Below are 23096 nucleotides of genomic sequence, written 5' to 3' on the forward strand. Positions count from 1 at the left end.
GGATATAGCCTTTTCAAACTCATCCTCGGAGAATACTAAACCTTTTATCATCTTATTTAAAACAACAAAATTATTTAGCCACCACAATCTGTTTTACTTTACTAATTTTAAATCAACAAATTTATGGTGTAGAAACACATCTGGAACTGTTAATACGTTAACAAACTAACTTTCAGATCAACTAGATTCATTTTCTTTTTAGATATGGATTTTTTTTTGACATATCTTATTTTTCTTTTCTTCTTTTAAACTAAATAACTTGAAATTATTTTTTCAAAGATATTATTATTACAAGTTTCAGTACAACTAAATATGGGACTTACATGTCCATGCATGATCTAAATTCATAAATACATGATTAATTATCAACAGAAGTAATAGCAAAATTATATAAAACAACCTTAAACTTTAAAATTGAATAACTTTCATTAAGAAAACAAATAATCTTTGACTCGCACATGGTAAATATCTAGGAGTTGAAAAAATCTCAAAGTTGACAAAGCACATATTAATTAGTAACACAAAATGGTAATTCACTTCATATGTTTTCTGCAACGGAGTATGGTCCGTAACAATATTGACCACCTATTAAATGATTAGGGATAAATTTGAAATAAGTATGTGGTGAAAAGCTATCCCAAAACAGTGCGACACACGACCTCCTTTCTATTAAAATATTTGGACCTAAATCCAAGATGGCTGACATGACGGTACTATACAGTAATAGATACGGTTCTATCTTTATTATTCTTACTAATACATGGTGTTATCTCTTTAACCGTCCCAAAACTTAAATTAACCTTGTTTCATATTGTATTCTCTAAGTGCTTTCGAACCTTAAGGTCCTTTGAGGCACCATTTAATATTGTTCTATTGAGCTAATTTTTTTCGTGAGTTACTTTGGTCAGTTGTGGTACCATTTTACAGGGTGAGACTCAAAGAAACTCTGAAGTCGAAAAATAGAGACTACCCTAACACACACACACACACACACACACACACACACACACACACATATATATATATATATATATATATATATATATATATATATATATATATATATATATATATGTGTGTGTGTGTGTGTGTGTGTGTGTGTGTGCGCGCGGTGGCTCTGTGGTAGAGCCCTTACCTGTGGTGCATGGTGTCCCTGTTTCGATCCCAGTCAGGTAAGTTTGTGTGGAAAACTTGTTCGTGGGCTTTCTCGGGGTACTCTCGTTTCCTCCCACTTTCTCATTCCGCCACTTCTTCTATCATCTTTCACTTATCTTAATCACTGTCTCCCTTAGCCTAAAACTCATAACGTGGGACGTTAACGTGAAATTTTTATAGTAAATCTACCCCTGTTAGACATTTACGGTTTGTAGAATTTTTTTTTACATAGCCTACTTCTTTTTGGGTGGGTAATGTCCCACTTTATGCACCGAGGCTAGGGAAGATGATGGTTATGAGATGGATGATAATGGTGAAAGGAAGACAGTGGGAGGAAACGGGAGAACTCTGAGAAAACCTATGCATACGATGTTTGTCCATCACAAAGCCCATTTGGCAGGATTTGAAATTGAGTTAGGCACGCCATGCGCCAGGAGTTAGCGCTCTGTCACTGAGACACTGCAGCTTTTTTCTTACATACATTTACACAAATATATTACACTGCTATTTCCAACTACGCGCTCTCTAGCTCTTTAGATCGCAAGTAAGAGGGCATACCCAAGCTAACCAGAATTGCAATACAACACGCACGCGTTTTATAGTTACGGAACACACGCCACTAGCCAAGTGGCATTACCTGTGTGGAGTGAATTGTTTATCCTTGGTGCTGCTTTGTATGTTTTCCTGCTTATAGCGTCCAGTGATTGTAATGTATGATCAAGAGGAATGAAGTGAGTGCCTGAAATTTTATCTTTGTTAAAGAAAACTGCAGTTGAGAGCGTTGTTATTCAGCAAATTAATAAGGAAATTCTTTGAATAAATCACAAATTTACAACTGTTTTCCGGTTCATAAATGGATATTTCAATTAAAGACTTACCACGACTGGATCTATTTCTGTGGGCTCGCAAGGCCTCACTGTTAAATTGCCATCCATCCATATGAGCATTTTCATTTCGGCTACGCGTAGTCTCTTCTCTTGCTCCTTCTTGATTCCCCAAGTCTCTGCTCCGTACAGCATTGCAAATCTCACTACAATCTCTTTCTTTAATCTTACACTTATTCTTTTATCACAAAGGAACCTGAGATCTTCCATCCTTATTCACCGTGGAACCTAGGTATTTAACTGTACGGTATTTACTTCATTTATATGCTGAGCTCTCATCTGTACGGTTTCCTCTTCATCTTCTCAAAAGTTGATATATTCAGTTTTCTTCCTACTGATTTTTAATCTTCTGTCCTCCAGAATATTCTCCACTTTTCTAGTTTCTCTTCTAACTCCTTTGTCTTGGTATTACATACGACAATGTCATCTGCGAACACAAAAGCCAAGGTAACGCATTTCTAATATCTTCAAATAGGACAATCAAAGCTAAGTTCAATATTTATGGGCTGAATGAAGATCCTTGATGTAATCCGATTGATACGCATCCAATCTATGTAGCCTACTCTGCTCTTGATCCTTGTTCTAGCTTTTTCATATATATCTTGGGCGAGGCGAACGTGCTTTTCTGGTACATCTCTACTTCTCATGCGCCTTCAGATCTGTTGACGTGATACTCGGTCCTAAAGCTTTCTCAAGGCCGATAAACACTATATATATTTCTTTTCTTAGTTTTTCCATCAGTTGTCTAATTGCAAAAATCGCATCTATTGTTCCCCAGTCTAGTATGAATCCGCACTGTTCCTCCTCTATCGATGTCTCCTCGCGAAGCTCTGTCTCAATGATTTTCTTCCGAAACCTTCATTGTATGGAACATTGAAAAGGGAAAAGCATCATAAAGTTGTGATTCATACGAAGCAATTTTCCTAAATTCTTATCGAGGCATAACTATGGTCTCGACTTAGTTTTTCCCAATAAAAACAATTTCAGATATCTCCTTATTCCTTGTGGTCATACACAACAATAATCACAGGGCACCACGAGTAGGAAGACATACAATGCAGCACCAAAGAGGAACCACTTTACAGAGTGATGCCACTCACAACATTGGCGCGGGAACGCAAGCTACAATGTCTAGCGGCACGTACCCTAACTACAAAACGTATGCATATTGTGTTGTAATTATGGTTATTTTTGTGTACCCTCTCCTATTGCTGATAGTTATATGAACAATTACACTGTCACACGACACCATACCTTACCTGGCTCTCCATATGTTATGTATATTTCTACATAGCTTATGGCATTTTTATCAGCGCCCTAACACTTGGTCTGATGCCTACATTTTCATCTGACCCGATGTCCTATGGCCCAGATGTCTCTCCTGAAGTTTTCGTGCTCCTTTGTCTGGTTTCCCCCTATCTAGCCATTCTTTCAGCCACCCCATTGAAGCTGGTAGGAGAAAAGTCTCACAGCTGGCGCGATTACTGGACTGGAAAGGAACATAGTGAATACTTTTTGAAGAAACTACGTATTTGAAGAAGCTCAAGATGGAAAGTTCCCTTCTAACAATAAGTTATGCTAGAAGATATTAAGGATTCGTAATTTAAACATCACTGAATACAGCTAAAGGAAATAAGAAGCATCTCATCAAATGATGACTAAAGGAGAGGGAAGAGTCCACTATTAGAGAAAGAAGATTTGTATCGTCAAACAACACAACACAAACTTTAATGTTGGATATATATTTTCCTGTCAAAAATATGAATTGTGCTTATATAAACGCTTGTGTTTTATAAATAAATGTAAATCTTTGCCTTCAATTCAATGGGTTTCTTTTAATTTCGTCAGTAGTTTTCTTAATGTAGACCTATGTACTTTTTATCAGATATTCTTAAAGATGTCGAATACCTGCGCCATCTTTATTTTTAGTCTGTTGATTTATTGGGGAATTATTATTATTATTATTTTCTTTGAAATTAACAGAAGTTTTAACAGTTTGACTTTATTGCTTCTTCAAATCTATTTGAATGTCTTTATATTTTGTAATTTATAATTTTAAGTAGTTAATAATCAACAGGGATGGTTGCGAGTGAGTTCGAGCGAGTTTTCTTTGAAACTCAAGTCGACTTGAAGCAGAATTCTTTCAGCTCGACTCGAGAACTCGTCTCGAAAATTTTTCTCCAACTCGACTCGAATTCAGGTAGAGCCAAAACGAGCTAAATCCTGTGTGTAATATTAAGTACTATTTTAAAGTATTTTACATAGACAATATAATTATACTTCGTGTGTAAACTTTAATTTCAGCGTATTCAGAACTGGTAAAAGCTAGAACTGTGAAATTTGCAGGCAATTTAGAGGAAGGTCAGAAGATTTGTTTGATAGTAAAACGAGATCTCGGGTATTTTTGTTTGCGGAGTTACATGGTCAAAGGTCTAAATGCAATTTTTTCCTTATGGGATTTCAATGTTAAATAGTAGTCTCACATGTCATTTTTTTTTGAATATCCATCTCCGGTAGAAAAAATTGGTATATCGACATAAATTCTGATCCGAAACAATGTGATAACGAGAAATGTAGGCAATCGTAACCCGGTGACCTCAAACAGGTCATCTGTGACCCTTGAGGGAAAAGCTCCCTTTTCAACAGCTTATTGTACACAACTAATTCAGTTGAAGATAATGTTAAAAAACATATGCATGAAGGGTCTACCGAACATCATTTTTAGCAAAACGAAGAGATCAGCAATATCATCAGAGGTCAAAGGTCACGTAGTTAAAATGTCATATTTGATGTGTTAACAAATAAGAAACTGTAACGTTGAAAATAATGCTTTGAAGTGCCATAGCACACATGCATAAAGATCCTTTCAACGAGTGTGTATGGGCATAGGGAAAAGGTCATCATAAGAGGTCAAAGGTCGTGCAGTTAAATTTTCATGTTTGATGTGTTAGCAACTATGAAACTGTGACGTTTGAAAAATGATTTGAGCTACCATGGAACACATGCATAAAGGTGCTTCGAATTGGTGTGTATGGGAATAGGAAAAAGGTCAACAAGGTCATAAAGGGTCAAAGGTCACTCAGTTAAAATATCATGCTTGATGTGTTAACAAGTATGAAACTGTGACGTTAGAAAAAATGATTTGAGCTGCCACTGGACACATGCAGAAAGGATCTTCCAATTGGTGTGTGTGTGAGGTCAACAATATCGTAAAAGGTCAAAGGTCACGCAGTTAAAATTTCATGTTTGATGTGTTAGTAAGTATGAAACTGAGACGTTTGAAAAATAGTTTGAGCTACTATAGATCACTTGCATAAAGGTCCTTCGAATTGGTGTGTATGGAAATAGGAAAAAGGTCAACAAGGTCATAAAAGGTCAAAGGTCACGCAGTTAAAATTTTATGTTTGATGTGTTAGCAAGCATAAAACTGTGACGTTTTAAATACGGATTTGAGCTTCCATAGAACACATGCAGAAAGGTCCTTCCAAGGGGTGCACATGACTTTAATGAAAAGGTCAATATTGCCATAAGGTGAAGAAGCCTAATTTTGTAATTCAGATCCGTAATTCAGGAAATGGTAGGTATGTTTCTGTGATGTTTAAAACAATGAATTGAACATAGTATGAGTCCCACCTTTTGTTAATTAGTTAGCTTTCCAAAACTGCATTCGAAATTCATATTGAAACATATTAATAGCTATTTACTGCACAGAAATATTGTCTTACCTGTACAAGAAACACTGACGTCCTTGTAGACTGTAAATCTTTTTAGTACTTTGCAATTTATTCCACGTGATCTCCGTGACGTGCTAAACTTAAGTTTACTCTGTGTATTAGAGTCTTTGTGAAGATTTTTTCAAGAGTGTCTGGAGTTATCTGTTCAACGGCACGCTGTATCGATCGTCGAAGTTCTTCAAGTGTTATTGAAGGAGTTTTATAAACTCGTTGCTTAAGAAAGCCCTATAGAAAGAAGTCGCATGGGGTTAGATCTGGACTTCTAGCTGACCACTCATCAGAAACTATACTTATTAAACGGTTTCCGAAGCTTCCTCTTAAAATTTGTAATGTTGCCCTAGTACGATGTGCTGGAGCACCATTCTGTTCAAACCACATATCATTGTGTGGATCAAGATTTAAGCGATCAAGTTCAGGGAAAAGAAATTCTCGCAACATATTTTGGTATATAAGTTGATTAACATTTCCTTCGAAGAAAAACGGCCCTATTACACCAGTTGCTGTTAGTCCCATCCACACCATAATACCCTCTTTGATCTGCACAGCGTTCAATTCTTTCTGCCGGTGGAGTGGGTCTCAAGAACCGTTCACGTGACGGAGACACCGTTCCATGTAAAAAACAAAAAAAAACCTTCATCTGACGTAAGTTGAAATAAAAACATGGGATTTTCATTTAATTTGTCTATCAATCAGTTACAAAATAAAATTCTGGCACCGAAATCATCATCATGTAATTTATGTACAACCTTCATACTGTACGCCGTAACCTCAAGCATATGCAATATCCTACTCAGCGAACTTCTTTTAACGTTGGGTGCAACACTCCGGCGACGGATTGATTTTCTTGGTGAGTTAAACACAGAACGAACCATTTTGCGTTTAGTATCCTCGGTAGAGATCCTTACAGGTAGTCCTGCCTTTCGTTGTCGCTGAGAAAGATGTTCCTTGCTAAAACAATTATTCCGAAACTGTTTGTAAAGATGAAGAATTTTGGTATTGCTTATTTTCACACCCCACCGTGCAAACGCCTTTCTCCGCGTTTTTGTAACCTACTTCCTACTAAGAATTGTAGGCAAATCGGCACGTTGTTTCTTTGTTAGAGTATCAATTGTAACTTACACAATTACACACACACACACACACTTCCAAATACGTAGGCCTATGAGTATAGGGAAAATAAGAAATACAACAGTTTTTATTTTCTTATACACTCACAAGACACACAAGATTCACAAACTCATTTAATTTTAAGCTCAATCCACACTCCACTGCCTCCCTATCTCTGTCCAACCAGATTATCATTTTAGTAACACCAAACCACCCTTGTGAACAAAACAGACTGATTATTTGACGTGAGTCCAAAACACAAACAGATCGTGTTTATGCTTCAGTCACGAAAGAGTATAAATAAACGATAAGAGTGCGTCTCTTTCTGCATATGGGAAAGCAATTTATGTCCAGTGGAATTATTTTTATTTTCTTCTCAATTTCCTAGGTAAGCATCAAGGCAATATTAAGGCTGTCATATTTATTTTTCATGTGAATACGGGACATCTTTGTTCTCCCCTCAAACTTCACAACACAATGCATTGTTTCGAAAAAGTTTATTTTCAATGCATTATCCTATGGATACAAGGAAATAACGAACGATCTGTAGTACAGTCTGTTCTCAGGATTTTTTTTGACCTTTTATGACATTGTTGACCATTAATTATGCATGTATTCCATGGCCACTTTTTGCATGTATTCTATGGCAGGTCAAACCACTTTTCAAACGTCACACTTTCATATTTGCTAACACATAAACTATGATGTTTAAACTGCGTGACGTTTGACCTTTTATGACATTGTTGACCTTTTTCTATGCCCATACACTCCCCTTGGAAGGACCTTTCTTCATGCGTTCTATGCGAGCTTCTGTGAACGTCACAGTTTCATACTTGTTAACACATCAAACATGACATTTTAACTGCGTGACTTTTGACCTTTTATGACATTTTTGACCTTTTTGCTATGCCCATACTCACCAATTGGAAAGACCTTTATGCATGTGTTCTTGGAAGCTCAAATCCTTATTTCCAACATCAAAGTTTAATACTTGCTAATACATCAAACATGAAATTTTAACTGCGTGACCGTTGACCTTTAAGGACATTCTTGATCTTCTTCCTGTGCCTATAGACATCCGTTAGAAGGACCTTTCTGCATGTATTCTATGGCACATCAAATCATTTTTCAAACGTCGCCGTTCCATATTTTCTAACACATCAAACGTGATATTTTAACTACGTGACCTTTGAACTTTTATGACATTATTGACCTTTTTCCTATTCCCATACACACCAATTCGAAGTACCTTTATGCATGTGTTCCATGGTAGCTCAAATCATTTTTCAAACGTCACAGTTGCATAGTTGCTAACACATCAAACATGAAAATTTAGCTGCGTGACCTTTGACCTCTTATGATGACCTTTTCCCTATGCCCATACACACTCGTTGGAAGGATCTTTATGCATGTGTGCTATGGCACTTCAAAGCATTATTTTCAACGTTACATTTTCTTATTTGTTAACGCATCAAATATGACATTTTAACTACGTGACCTTTCACCTCTGATGATATTGCTGACCTCTTCGTTTTGCTAAAAATGATGTTCGGTAGACCCTTCATGCATATGTTTTTTAACATTATCTTCAACTGAATTAGTTGTGTACAATAAGCTGTTGAAAAGGGAGCTTTTCCCTCAAGGGTCACAGATGACCTGTTTGAGGTCACCGGGTTACGATTGCCTACATTTCTCGTTATCACATTGTTTCGGATCAGAATTTATGTCGATATACCAATATTTTCTACCGGAAATGGATATTTAAAACAAATGACATGTGAGACTATTTAATATTGAAATCCCATAAGGAAAAAATCGCATTAAGACCTTTGACCCTGTAACTCCGCAAACAATAACACCCGCGATCTCGTTTTACTATCAAACAAATCTTCTGACCTTCCCCTAAATTGCCTGCAACTTTCAGAGTTCTAGCTTTTACCAGTTCTGAATACTATGAAATTAAAATTTACACACGAATTATGGGACAGTCTATATATATCTATATATATAAAAGAGAACGTACAAATCCTTTGTTAGCTCATCACGCTAATACGGCTGAACCAATTTCTTTCATTTTTGGGGGGTTATTAAGATTTGGACCCTAGATGGTTTTTATCATATCACTTTAATTTTCAATTACCAGTGTCTTGAGATAATTGACCATTCAAGTGTCCATAACAAATCCTTTGTTAGCTCATCATAGCTAAATCTAACCGTATTTATATGCAACCCACATGACCGTGTCACTCGGCGGGTTAACATAAATGACAGGCGATATAATGTTAACATTTACTCCAATCTTCTATGGTTTTTATCATATCACTTGAAAGCGAAAAAGTAAAAATTATCTAAGTAACAAAGTTTATTGCGTTCCGGGGTGACCGCAGCGAAGCGGGGTGAACGCTGCTAGTATATATATATATATATATATATATATATATATATATATATATATATATATATATTATATATATATATATACTATAGTTATTACCATTAAGGCTGAGACCTGCACGGTCCAATTTTTAAGCCGAAGCAGGAGCCCAATCCGGGTAATGATATCAACCGGCTTTGCTCGGTTCAGCTGGGCGAAAAGCTCGAACCTGCTTGGGTGGGATGAGTCATCGACTCGGTTCAATTGAGCTGATGGCTCGAGCCGGCTTGGTTGGGATTAGCCACCGACTCGGCTCAGGTGAGCCATCGGCTCAAGCCAGCTCCGTTGAAACGAGTCCACCGGCTCAGTTCAACTTGGCTCAACTGAGCCGTTGGCTCGAACCACCTCGGTTGAGGTGAACCATCAGCTCGGTTCGGTTCGGCTCGGTCGGGTGAGCTGTTGGCTCGTCTCACTTCTCGGTTCGGCTTGATAGTGAAAGAGCTGTAGCCGAGCCACTCGAACTGTTGACAAACCTACACTCAGGCCGAATAGTTTTAACAAGTTTAGCAGGCGCCCTATAACTTTTAACAACTTTTGGCTCGAGCTTAGTAGTTTGTTGGCATCTAGTAAACAAAGTTCCTAATTATACATTCATTACACGTAGAAAGCTGGTGTACTTTTTTTGCATTGAAAAATCAAACTTGACATTGATGAATAGCTTTTAATGATATATTTACATTTTATGATATATTTATTTACATATATATATATATATTTACATTTTATGATATATTTATCTTGATGTAGGGTATTTTCCAAATGTTGTATAAGATTAGTATGTTTCATGTACAGCACTACGTCCTTTCCTTCTGTTATCAGAGTGTCTATATAGGATAAATTAACTTCCGAGAGTCTGTGGAACACGTTCCTCTGTATTGTGTTAAGTAGATGAGAAGAACAGTTTAATCTGATATAAGCCTGAAGGGCACTGACGATGTTAGTTCTGTGGGCCGTTATAAAAACAATTTGAGAAAGACTGCCTTGTTTAAGTCCCACCGAAACTTTTTTCGGTCTAATTCTCTTTTCATGTTTATTCCTGTTTCCCGGTCTGGGATAAATTCTGCCAAGAAGAGCACGTTACTACACAATATCCACTTGTCATTAATAAAATAAACTGTAAGAGTTATATAGGAAATGCATTTAAAATCATCACTCCACATATCGGCAATGGCAGTACATTTCCCCTATCAATCATTGTTTCACCGTATGAGCCAGCGAATTTCGAATGATTTCAGCCTGTTTATGTTGCGAGACATTATGGTCGGTGGGGGAGTAAACCTTATATGTTTACATTATTATGTTGGGAACTTATTTTAATCAACTTTTGGGAGTACTCTATGAATCCTTCGCCTGTTACTACGTCAAAAAAACATATACCCTTGCAATACAGAGACACACATGTTTTTGTAAATTTGTCTTTGATATTTTGTGTAAGCCGCGATGCAGTAGACTGTGAAGAGGAGCGAATTTTACTTTGCCTCGAAATAACTTTTCAAAATATCTGTTAAATGAGAACTACCAGTTTTGGAAGGAGAGCAGCTCAAGATTGAATTGATTAGAACACAGCACCTATCGTTTCATTGCTATCACTCTTCTTAATCTCACGAAACTTTTTCCAAATATCACTGTTTCCACACATATTTTCTACTAAAACATATTCCACAAACAAGAGCCTATTAACACTTGTCTTTGTTTTCGTTTTAATTATTCATTTAAGCATTAAAACTTCGGAAATGCCCAACTTCCCTTACAATAATATGAATATGTTAGCATATGGAAATGAATATACTAACTTCACTAATTTCTGTTTTATCCGAAATTTATCCGTAATACTATATAACAGCTCTGATGTCAAGAAATAACATCTAATTCCCAAATACTCCAGAACCAAATGCAGATGTTAATTTATAAATAACCCATTGTAATTAGGTACATGGAAACGGAACAAAATTAATATATTAACATTAGCATTAAGAAAATGGAAAGAGAGAACAACTCCATTAAATTTGAACAATATGTTATATATCGTAACTTTGCAAATAGCAAATTATGCACTACAATTCCGCAGGTGTTTCTCACAGCACTTAAGAACAGTAAATGAGATGTAAACGCATAAATCGGAATAATTTATAGAAAAGTGAAAGTTACTAGGATACATGTTAGACACACTTGAAAAAATGCAAACAAATGCTTGTTTTTGTTCCCCCAAAACTGGAAAATATAAACAAATCATTTTCTGTGATAGATCGAGTGCCTATTTATGGAACTTAAAGGGAACTTCAATACCCTATTCCCTTCCATGAAACATTTTCTTTGTTTTCTTAACCGTCTTCCAATAATTAATTTCCAATGGTTACATTGATGTAAAATATAATATCATTTTCTTTGTTAGAAACACATTGAGATATTTGTAATTAAGGATTATGGAATGATTCCAAGAGAAACTTGACAACGAAGCGATTTTACAAAAAAAATCATTAATTTCAGCCACTCAGTTTGTTTTCGATACAGATAGATCCACAGACTCCAACTTTAGACTTGGGCTCGTAATTTTCTGGCAATAACCACGCGTAGAAAATCATTTTAGGCAAAACCCACGACGGTGAAACTCCATTTTGGGCAAAACTCACGCAACCTAAAAATACCTACTGTGTATTTGTTTATGACTGATTAAAGATAAACAATAAATAAATAAATAAAATAAGGTAAAATTCAAAATACAGCTGAATCGTATTGAAATACCCTTAACCGGTTAAAGAAAATTTCAATTTATTAGACTTCCAAACTACGCTATGCATAAGTGTCGGAAGACTAATAGAACGACTTTGTACGTCCGTCTGTCCATCTGTCGACAGGCATCAGAGCAAAACCGGTAAGAGATATCGAGAAGCAGTTTCCCGCAATTTATTCATGGCCCAAAGACTACGTTCCATCTGTTTCTTTAACCCTCTTTTCAACCGAATTTGATTCAAATTAGTCATTTCTGGTTTCAACGTTTATCGTCATAGAATGAAAATGGTAACAGATAGTGAGAAGCTGTTTTTTTCTTTTTTTTTTTTTTTAATGATTCAGTGTCTCAAGGTTATATATCATGACTATCCACAATTCTATACCAAAACCGAAAGTAGTTCAAATTTACTATTACTTCCGGTTTCAAAACTGATTTCCGTAGAGCAACAATGGGAAAAGATATTAAGAATGGTTTTATAAAATCGATTCACCGTCCCAAGAATAGATTCAATTTCCTCCATTGAATCTCTACCCAAACCGGAAATAGTTCAAATGAATCATTTACGGTTTCAACATTTATTGCCACAAAATGAAAATGATAACAGATAGCGAGAAGCACTTTTTTTTTTTTTTTTTTTTTTTTTTTTGCAAGTGATTCAGCGTCTCAAGACAACTACCATGACTATCAGCAACAACCTACCAAAAACCTGAAGTAGTTCAAAATTATTATTACTTCCAGTTTCAACACTGATTTTCAAAGATCGAAAACGGTAAGATATTTAGATGTGGATTTTTTTTTTTTTTTTTTTTTTTTTACAATCGATTAAGTTTCTCACGAGTAGGTTTCATATTTTTCATTAACCGTCTATTAAAACTGGAAGTGGTTCAATTTTTGTCATTTCTAGTTTCAACATTTATCGCTACAGAACAGAAACGGTAATAAATAGTGACAATCAGTTTTTTGCAATTAAGAATATATATATATATATATATATATATATATATATATATATATATATATATATATATATATATATATATATATATATATATATATATATACAGGGTGAGCACAGAAACAGTACCTGATTTTAAAGTGCCATGTAATTAAAATTTAATTGAATATTTACATGAAATTTTGTATAGAGCTCAGTAAACTCAAAGTATTTTCCCATCTATCTTTTCAGAATCCTAGTTCTGACCAGGGAGCTAGAGGGCAGTAACATCGAAAATGGCGTTCACCCTACATCAACGAAGCTGGTGCGTTTTACAATTTGCAAAAACAAGCAGTTTTGTGAGAGTGCAGCGTGATTTCAAACGACAATTTAATGCTGATCCACCCACACACAAATCCATTGTGAAGTGGCATAGAACGTTTATTGAGACGGGGTGCATTTGTGATCAAAGAAAAGGACATTCAGGGCGACGTCCAGTCTCCGAGGAAACTGTGGAGCGCGTAAGAGCAGCCTTCGTACACAGTCCACAAAAGTCTACACGTAAAGCTAGCAGAGAGTTGCAGATGCCACAAACAAGAGTAAGCGAGATCTTACGTAAGCGTTTGCGGTGTTACCCGTACCGACTGCAGTTGGTTCAGAAGTTATACCCACAAGACAAGGTAAAGCGCAGTGAGTTCTGTGAGACTTTGCAAAATTTCATGGAGGACGACGAAAACTTTCTGACGAAGATCAAGGACAAATCGTATGCACCTCCACTACCCGCAACTCTGAACGATCTCCAAGAACGCATCAGTGATGCTCTCAACTTCATCACACCGGATATGCTTCACAACGTGTGGTTGGAGCTAGATTACCGCCTCGATATTTCCTGCGTTACAGGTGGCGCGCACATCGAGTGTTTGTGATTTCAATTATTGCTACAAAAACTTTTTGAGTTTATGTATCACTGTTCAAAATTTCAGCAAAACATTCTTTCGCATATTAAATTTACACTAATTTGAAACCTGGGACTGTTTCTGTGCTCACCCTGTACATATATATATTATCACAACTCACAATACTCTATCGTAACTGAAAGTGGTTCAAGTTAACGATTTTTTGTTTCAACGTTTATCATCATAGAACAAAAAGTAAGGGATAGCGAGTAATGATTTTTTGATATGGATTCAGTGTCCGAGGAACAGGCTCTATTGTTGATCCTGTTATTTTATTGCAATCAAATCATAGTTATAGATATAGATATAGATCTTCTACTCAAGTTTGAGTATTGAATTCGTATAGTTTGGAAGTCTCCCGTAGCTTCACATTGTGAAACGAAGCTCACTTGTTCAACTATGTAGATGTACATATATGATATAACACTTTTAGAGGTGTTTACTTACACTTTAACTAACAATAACAAAACTCATCTTAAATGAAAGAGTAACGTCTCCAGTTTACCTTATTAGTATTCAATGTGAGCCCCGTTTGTGTCGCGACACTCATCTAACCTGCAGGCTAGTTTCTCCCACACTTCAATCAGCATGTCCAGAGCGATGGCAGCAACCGCTCCTCGAATTCTATCTCTCAATTCGGGCACATTAGGAGGCTGAAGGCATATAGACTCGATTCTTTACAAAACCCGAAAGTAAAAGAAAAGTCGAATGGGGTAAGGTCCGGTGATCTTAGAGGCCACCGAATTTTTAGAAATTTGTAAGAAATATTCCATAACGCGCTCAATATTCTTTTCAGACACTATCAGTCGTCCCGTACTTTAAAACTCTCACACAGACAGCCAATTGTTTCAAACAGGTTATGCCACCGACGAAGATCACAATTAAACTCCCAGCAAAACGCACGTTGAACTGTAATAATTGATTTACAAGAAGTAAACTGCAAAACACAAAATGGTTTCTGTTGAGGAGTCGCCATCTTTGTTACTGTCGCTGCCAAGCGGAAACAAAGAGAAAACTATCTGCGCGTATGCATACAACTGAAACTCTTTTTTGCCCTACTTTGAACCTACAAACAACTTTGTACACCTTATCTAAGTTATAATATAAAGAAATCAAACACACGCAATAAACTAAGTTGTAGAACTAAAATAAGTTACAAGGAATTTGTCAAAATGTTACTCACAACGTACAATTTAAACTTTGTTGCTATAAAGCACTAATGAATATATCTCGCGCAAAATTAATATCGATCAAATACGTGCCAACCATTAATAAACTAATTTAAATTTAATGTTCTTAAGACTACATATAGTTTGCAAATATTATGAAAATTATTATTTTCATTGTCTTCTTCGAATCTTTATAAATATTTTGTTGTTTCAACTGTAATTATGCATTTATTTATTTTAAACAAGACATTATATTAGCTTTTAGTAATTATATTTATTTACTTGTAGCATTTGCTTCATTAATTTTCGAACTATATATCTATTACTGTGTTTATGAAATGATATAGAAAATGTACTTTAAAATATAAGAAAAAAACGCAAATGTGCAGAGAAAATATGTTCGTAACCGAGTGTACCGAAGGTAAATGGTACACTCAGATATATGATAATACGAACAGAACACAATAACATAGGAATAATGAACAGAACTGATAAATATTTAATGAATTAAAAGAGACAATAGTAAAACTGTAAATATACACTCTTAAGAAAATAATAGGTACTGTTTGTCAGGAAATTAAATGTACATCTGTTTTATGAGTCTGGCATTCCCGCTCTTCACTCATGGAGAATATAAGAATTAAATCAATCAAAAGTGTAGCCAAAGGTAAGGAGAAAAGCCTAATCTGAATAAGATATTAAAGAGGGGCACAAGCTATAAATACGAATAGTGCATAGTGTAAATAAAGGACGATACCGAAAGAGAAATCCAGAAACAGATGGTAAACGGAGAAAGTAGAGTAGAAATTGTCGAAGTAGGGACGTAAAATACAAATGCGAAGAAATCTACCAATAACTAAGCGCTTACCAAGCAACGATCTTAAGTGGTTAAGGCGCTAGATTACAAATTCAAGGGACGTCAGTTCGAATCTACTTCAAGGAGTATACTTCTTTTTTATTTTTTTAAATAATGCCTACAACACATGAGATGTGGTAAAAGTGAGCATATTACCCGTTTAATATGTTAAGTGAAAACGAGGCAAAAATTCCGGTGAAATTTATTAGAGAAGTGAAACAATGAAAACGAGGAAGCAGGTATATTTAATCAGGGGTATGTATCAGAGGGCGGTGACCGGAAAACTGGAAATTTTCCCGAATTTCGCACATATGAGTCTCTACGATAGGCAAATTTCTTCAGAAATGTGCCTATTGCAGAGACCATCATGTCAGAAATGCCGTAAAATTTATATGCACTTTTGTCGATCATCATGCCCTAAGACGAAAACCACTCTTAGTTCTAAAGTTTCTCTTGCGCTCTCTCTCTGTATATATATATATGCATAGAGAGAGAGAAAGAAAGAGATGGTCTTGGAACTGAGAGTTGGATGCTTCCCTTCATAAAAGATTTTAACTAAAGATAATCAAATACCCAGACTTCTCTGAAAACATATAGTCTAACACGTCCCGCCATTGATATGCACCCACATAAACTTTGGAAGGTCGGCGCCGCTGATTTGAAGGGAAGCATCCCACTCTCAGTTCCGAAAGCATCTCTCTCTCTCTCTCTGTATGCATATATATATATATATATATATATATATATATATATATATATATATATATATATATGTACAAAGAGAGCAGGAGAGAGAGAGAAACTTTAGAACTGAGGGTGGTTTTCGTCTCAGTGCGTGATGATCAACAAAAGTGCATAGAAATTTTACATGTCTGATATGATGGTCTCTGCAATAGGCACATTTCTGAAGAAATTTGCCTATCGTAGAGACTCATATGTGCGAAATTCGGGAAAATTTCCAGTTTTTCGGTCACCGCCCTCTGATACATACCCCTGATTAAATATACCTGCTTCCTCGTTTTCATTGTTTCACTTCTCTAATAAATTTTACCGGAATTTTTGCCTCGTTTTCACTTAACATATTAAACGGGTAATATGCTCACTTTTACTACATCTCATGTGTTGTAGGCATTATTTAAAAAAATAAAAAAGAAGTATACTCCTTGAAGTAGATTCGAACTGACATCCCTTGAATTTGTAATCTAGCGCCTTAACCACTTAAGATCGTTGCTTGGTAAGCGCTTAGTTATTGGTAGATTTCTTCGCATTTGTATTTTACGTCCCTACTTCGACAATTTCTACTCTATTTTCTCCGTTTACCATCTGTTTCTGGATTTCTCTTTCGGTATCGTCCTTTATTTACACTATGCACTATTCGTATTTATAGCTTGTGCCCCTCTTTAATATCTTATTCAGATTAGGCTTTTCTCCTTACCTTTGGCTACACTTTTGATTGATTTAATTTTCATGTTCTCCACGGGTAGAGCGCAGGAATGCCAGACTCAAAAAAGAGATGTACATTTACTTTCCTGACAAACGGTACATTATAAATGCTGAAAGCGTTGTGGTTGTTTATTGAAGTAAAGTGTATCTTTTCAGTAGTGAGGCTACATGACGTGGACTATGAGACAATGAACTTACAATTCAAAGCGATTCCAAACCACCATAATGCATTCAATTCTCTTTTATCGCGAATTGGACCTGGAATCATGCCACTAGCCACTAAACCACTAGTGAGGGCTTTCCGCTGATGGTGTTTTATTAGTTAGAGGAAGGAAAACAAGTAGGAGGAAAAGAAAAGAAATATTAAAGAATACAGGCGTTGGACAAAAAAATCTAAAACGTTTGCAAAAGTGTGAAAATCATACCTAGTATAGTGTGGGGCCTCCTTTTGCGTCCAAAACAGCTTGGATCCGACGTGGAATGGACGTATACAGATCCTGAATCATGGTGTGTGGAATTTTGTAGTATTGTTCCTCCAAAACATGCTCCAGTTCCTTATGGGATGCTGGTGGAGGGTAATGAGACCGAACACGCCTTTCTAACTCAGACCACAATGGCTCAATGATGTTCAGAGCTTGTGATAGCTCCCAGGAGAGGTGGGGGACCCAGGAGAGGTGTGATAGCTCCTGGTCATGCTCCTTAGACCATGATTTCACCGCTTTTGCAGCGTGACAGGGTGCCAAATCATCTTGGTAGATGCCATCACCATCAGGGAACAATATTTGAGCCATGGGTAGAACCTGGTCCCCCAAAATAGCCTCACACGCCTTAGCATTCATCACTCCATGCAGGGCTAGGATGGGAGCTGCAGTAAACCACGATATCACTGCCCATACTGTAACAGAACCAACCCCATGCTTTACAGTTGGGAGCAGACGGTCTGTATCATAGGCCTGAGACGGTGTTCTCCATACGTAAACACAACCGGTTGTTGGAAATAAGGTGAAGGTCGATTCATCGGACCATATTACGTGTTTCCACTGCTCATGAGTCCACGCCTTCTGGTCCCTGCACCACTGGATACGCCTCTTCGCATTTAATGCTGTGACTAGGGGTTTGGCGATAGCGGCCCTGCCATGAATTTTCATTTTATGAAGTTCCCGTCGCACTGTTTTCGATGAAACCGGGTTCCGTAGGCGGAATTGAATTCAGACGTAATTTTCATTACAGCGGTCTTCTTTTTAGCTGCTACAATCCGTTTTTATGCCCTCCGGTTCCTATCTGACAGGATTGTCTTTCGACGTTGTTGTGCTTTGCAGACGTTGTTTGCTCATGAATTGTGTATGCCCTCGTGACATTGGACCTGTGCCTTTCGATACCCCCACAATGTTCGCCACTGTTGCCACTGAAGCTCCAACCAGACGGTCACCACGATCATGCCTCTTTGGAAGTCTGTCAGATCGCCCATTTTACCGCACCACTTTCACACCACGACACTCACAGGTGAACTGGTTCCTGCTGACGGAAGAGGAAGGTCCACATGACACATTGAAACCAAAAAACAATCGGCAACCGCAACACGTGTTGTACAGTGGAGGTCCAAACTTATGTGTCCTGTATGAAGTGTTTTTAGATTTTTTTTATCTGGCCCTGTATAAAACATGCTGTGGAGAGACAGATATATATTAAATAGCTAACTCTATGGCCTATGGAATCCGTAGTTCAATGCCGCGTTCAAAAACGCTCTCCATTAACTTCTATCTTTAGTCAACTGAGTCCACATATTGAGAAAGATATATTACTTGTCAGAAAATATCTATTTACGCAACTATAACAAGACCACACTGAAAATAAAATGGTCCGCCTATTTTCAAGAGTCTCCATATTTTTTTTTCCAAAAGAACAAATTCTGAACAAATAAAATTGCAAATTAACAGAAAATTGGTTACTTACCAACATTTTCTCCCGTGAGAAAATTAAATATTCTCCAGACGTATCGGAATAACAAGCTAGTTCTGTCTTCAGTGGTAAGATAGAAGGATAAAAATGAATAAGAGAAATAGGATATGCGAACAGGAATACATACGACCAAATGAGTGAAACATAAGAAATGGTTACTAAAAATAACGAGAATAGTTCGTGACAGAACGGGATGAGTTTGGAAGAAGTGCGGCATCTATGCTACGTCACTGTTGCCAACTCCAAAATACACATCAAAGGTATTTTATCAGAAGATTTTATCAATGTTAACAGAATATGAATGTTATGCCAATTTTTGGTTGCCTAAATTATGGTCTTAAAAGAACAAATATATCGATATAATACGGCACCGTAAATAGAAAATATCAGTACTTTTCTGTACATGTATTTTTAGTTTCAGTATCTTTTTCATTGTATTTAAAATCAAAAGAACAATGACTATAACAAAGGGGTATATTTTAATGTTTGGTATAGGCCATTGCATAACGTAAAAACATTGACCTTAATTTCCAAAGCTTAATCAGCGAACGTTAAGATGATTTCATTTTATTGGTTTACGAGTTTGAGAAGAAAAAAAAATCGTTGTCTTATAGTCGGATAAATACTGTAAAAAAATCCTATAAGCAATTTTGTTTTAATGCTTCACCAGCGAAAAGGGCAGGGGGTAGTAATGAAAGGAGAACATTTGAAGAACAGAAAAGTAGTTGCGAAGCGTTTAGTAGAGCACTAAATTTACAAGTATTATGTGCATAAAATGTGTGTCATCATTAAGAAGAGACAAAAAAATAACATGCTAAATAGTGTATTTCGTTACATATACAATAAATAATTAAATAATTTCTCAGACCGAAATAAAAACTGCCAATTTATTATTACTGAAACAAATCTTCTAGCGCCACACAAGTTCGTTTTATTTATTTATTTATTTTTAGTTTTGTCAAAACTACACAAGAGCATTTATCTTAAATATCTTACGTTCTTCAGTTGGATCTGATCTATTGATATATTATTTACATTTGGACAGTATTTTAGTTGAACAGAAATTAAAATTTAAGCGTTAATAATAATAATTGTAGGCTATAATTTCATTAACCATACTATCGACTGTCGTCTTGGTAGTGTCATAGTGAAGAGCTTGATGACGATATATATCATTATCAGTTTGATCTCAATAAGTGGCATGGTTCTCACACAGAATCAATTTTTAGATTTACGAATTGTTTTTTTCAATATTTTTTTTCAAAAACTACGCATTAGCATTTACACCCATGTAAATAATTTTGTTCAGCTCAATAAGATGTATATATTGATATATGTCTCACCTTTGGACTTCTTTTTCATTAAACGTTCATAATATTGTAAAATATACAGTCAACTGATGGTGTTCCAAGTTAAAAGTGGAAAGTCTTGAATTAACGGGACAGGCTGATTTGTAACAATAATAAATTAATTAAATAAAAAGCAGTAAAATGCTTCATCACAATTCTTTTTTCTAAACATTTTATCAGATATGGAGAGGAGAATATGCGTGTCCTACCTAGATATTTCACGGCTACTTCCTGATCCTTTTTCTCTTTTTCCTATTTCGTCTCCTTGCTATCTGATGAAGCATATAGCGAAAGTACATATTTTAGGATATGTGTGTGTGTCTGTGATTATGTTTCCTGGTAATTCATTTTCTATTCTCTTTTCGGATTCCTTTGTTTCAACTATGTGTTGGGAAAACCTTATATTATTATTTAAAATAAAAAAATAGAAAATATTAATTGAAAAATATAAATTAATCACAAATAAATTGTGAAGTGATAATAAAAAAATGATGATTAGAGAGAGACAAAATATGAAATTTTATATTCTAAGCCATGCGTGAAGGATTTTAAAGTTTCATTGTGTGTCGAATGGAAATAGCAGATTAAACGTTTTCATATTTCATAATATTTTGGCAAAGTTTTCATATTTAGTAAAAATCTTCGTATTTCTTCATATTCTGAATGTTTCGAATGCCCAAACTAAATCTCTAAATTTATTAGACCTAGTGATCTTGTATCACCTTCAAAGTTAAACGCAGTTCCCCTCTCCATATAGAAGAAAATGTTTCTTTCTTATGAGATCAATAGCAATTGATTATAGCTCATATCCCAGTCATACCTACTGATGGAAGGAATTCTCTTAGCGAGTGGGAGTCACCAGCGTCTTCAGTGTTGGCGTCTGAGAGATGTATGGTAAAGATCACCTTTTGGTGCATGATACCGAATCCCGTAATACGACCACAACGCGGCAAAGTCTAACACATGATTTGGAAATCTCTTGGATACCAGGGAGTGGTTACAATTGCAGCCTTGCCCATCTCAGATTAGGGCTGCAGTATCACCTGTATTACCGAAACAATGACTCATGGAATGCGCTCATTTGGGAGTCGGACGAACCTCTCCTCCTCCAGAAGGATATATATATCTTTACATTTGGTTCACCTTACTTTATGAGAAACAAAGATAAACACCAACACTGAATTTACTTTTACTCGAATATATTTAACTTTCACATTCACATACAATTGTGTATCCAAAACTATGCAATTTTGTTAATTATGAAAACTCAATTTATGAATGTTTTTAACGTTATACTCTCTACAATGTTCTCATGAAGAAAGTAGTATTCTAATATACTTAAAACTAAATGTCCAAGTATAAATTAAGATGTCGTCTGTAATACCTGCTATTTATTTTGCACGATGAAAATATATTTCAGTTCAGTGACCTTGTTTATCCTGCTGACCTATCTATTTTTAACATTGTTTATGGTTGTTGTTCTGTGTAACAACTTGTGTGTCTTCAAATTTAATATGTTGAAAACAAGGAAAGGGAAACACAAAGCATCAGAACAGAAGAAGTATAATGAAAAATACAATGTTGACAGTAGCAATTATTGTTTCTCAGTGGACGTCTTTAAAAGTTAGATATCTTTAAAGTTTTTCCCAGTGTATCTACATAAGAAAAATTAATATGCAGTAGACTTCGCCTTTAGGGGAGCATATTATATGCTTGATACGATACCGCAAAGAAACGTTTACTAGCATATAAATTAAGACACACGAACCAGGGAAGACATACTTAAGTACAGTACCACATATGTTGAATTAATGCAAAACCACATATGAGTACAAATCTTAATTATTTGTTCTCACATATAGAAGTTTGTGATCTTTATTTGGGTTGATTTGGCTGGTTTTGCACTGTGAACAAAATCTTTAATTTCATTTAATGCGTGAAATACATTAGTAGTAAGTTTTGGTTGACATCACATGAGATTTACATTTTCAACCATTTCAGAAGCTTTAGATGAGGTTAGCACACACTATTTCTTTATGTCACCACCAATTTGTTCTTCATCTTCGCCTTCTTCATCATCATCAGATAGATTTTGTTTTTGTTTCAGTTCCTACAGTTCACTCTATATAACTAAAAAGCAGTCAAAATTACCTTATTCCGTTTGCAATTTCTCCAATACTAACAATTCTACTATTGTATTACATCGAATTATCCAGAAAGTTAGATTTTTTACTAATTTTACCATTGTTTTTAGCAGAGTTTTTAAGGAGAATTATAATAATACAGAATTCGCAATATATGACTTCGGTTAATTCAACTCTACGCCAACATGAATTGGAACAATTCAGCAAGCTGCGGAGAGAAAATTATGTCCCTTATAGGGAG

At 35.7% G+C, this 23096-nt stretch overlaps 1 protein-coding gene across 4 annotated transcripts in view; it reads left to right on the plus strand.

Moving 5' to 3' along the window:
• LOC145664349 (uncharacterized) overlaps positions 1–23096 on the plus strand; it is a 126656-nt gene that overhangs the window by 24522 nt on the left and 79038 nt on the right. The window lies entirely within an intron of this gene.

Source organism: Thermobia domestica, chromosome 11, assembly GCF_964235325.1.
Source record: "Thermobia domestica chromosome 11, izTheDome1.hap1.1, whole genome shotgun sequence".
NCBI classification, from domain to species: domain Eukaryota; kingdom Metazoa; phylum Arthropoda; class Insecta; order Zygentoma; family Lepismatidae; genus Thermobia; species Thermobia domestica.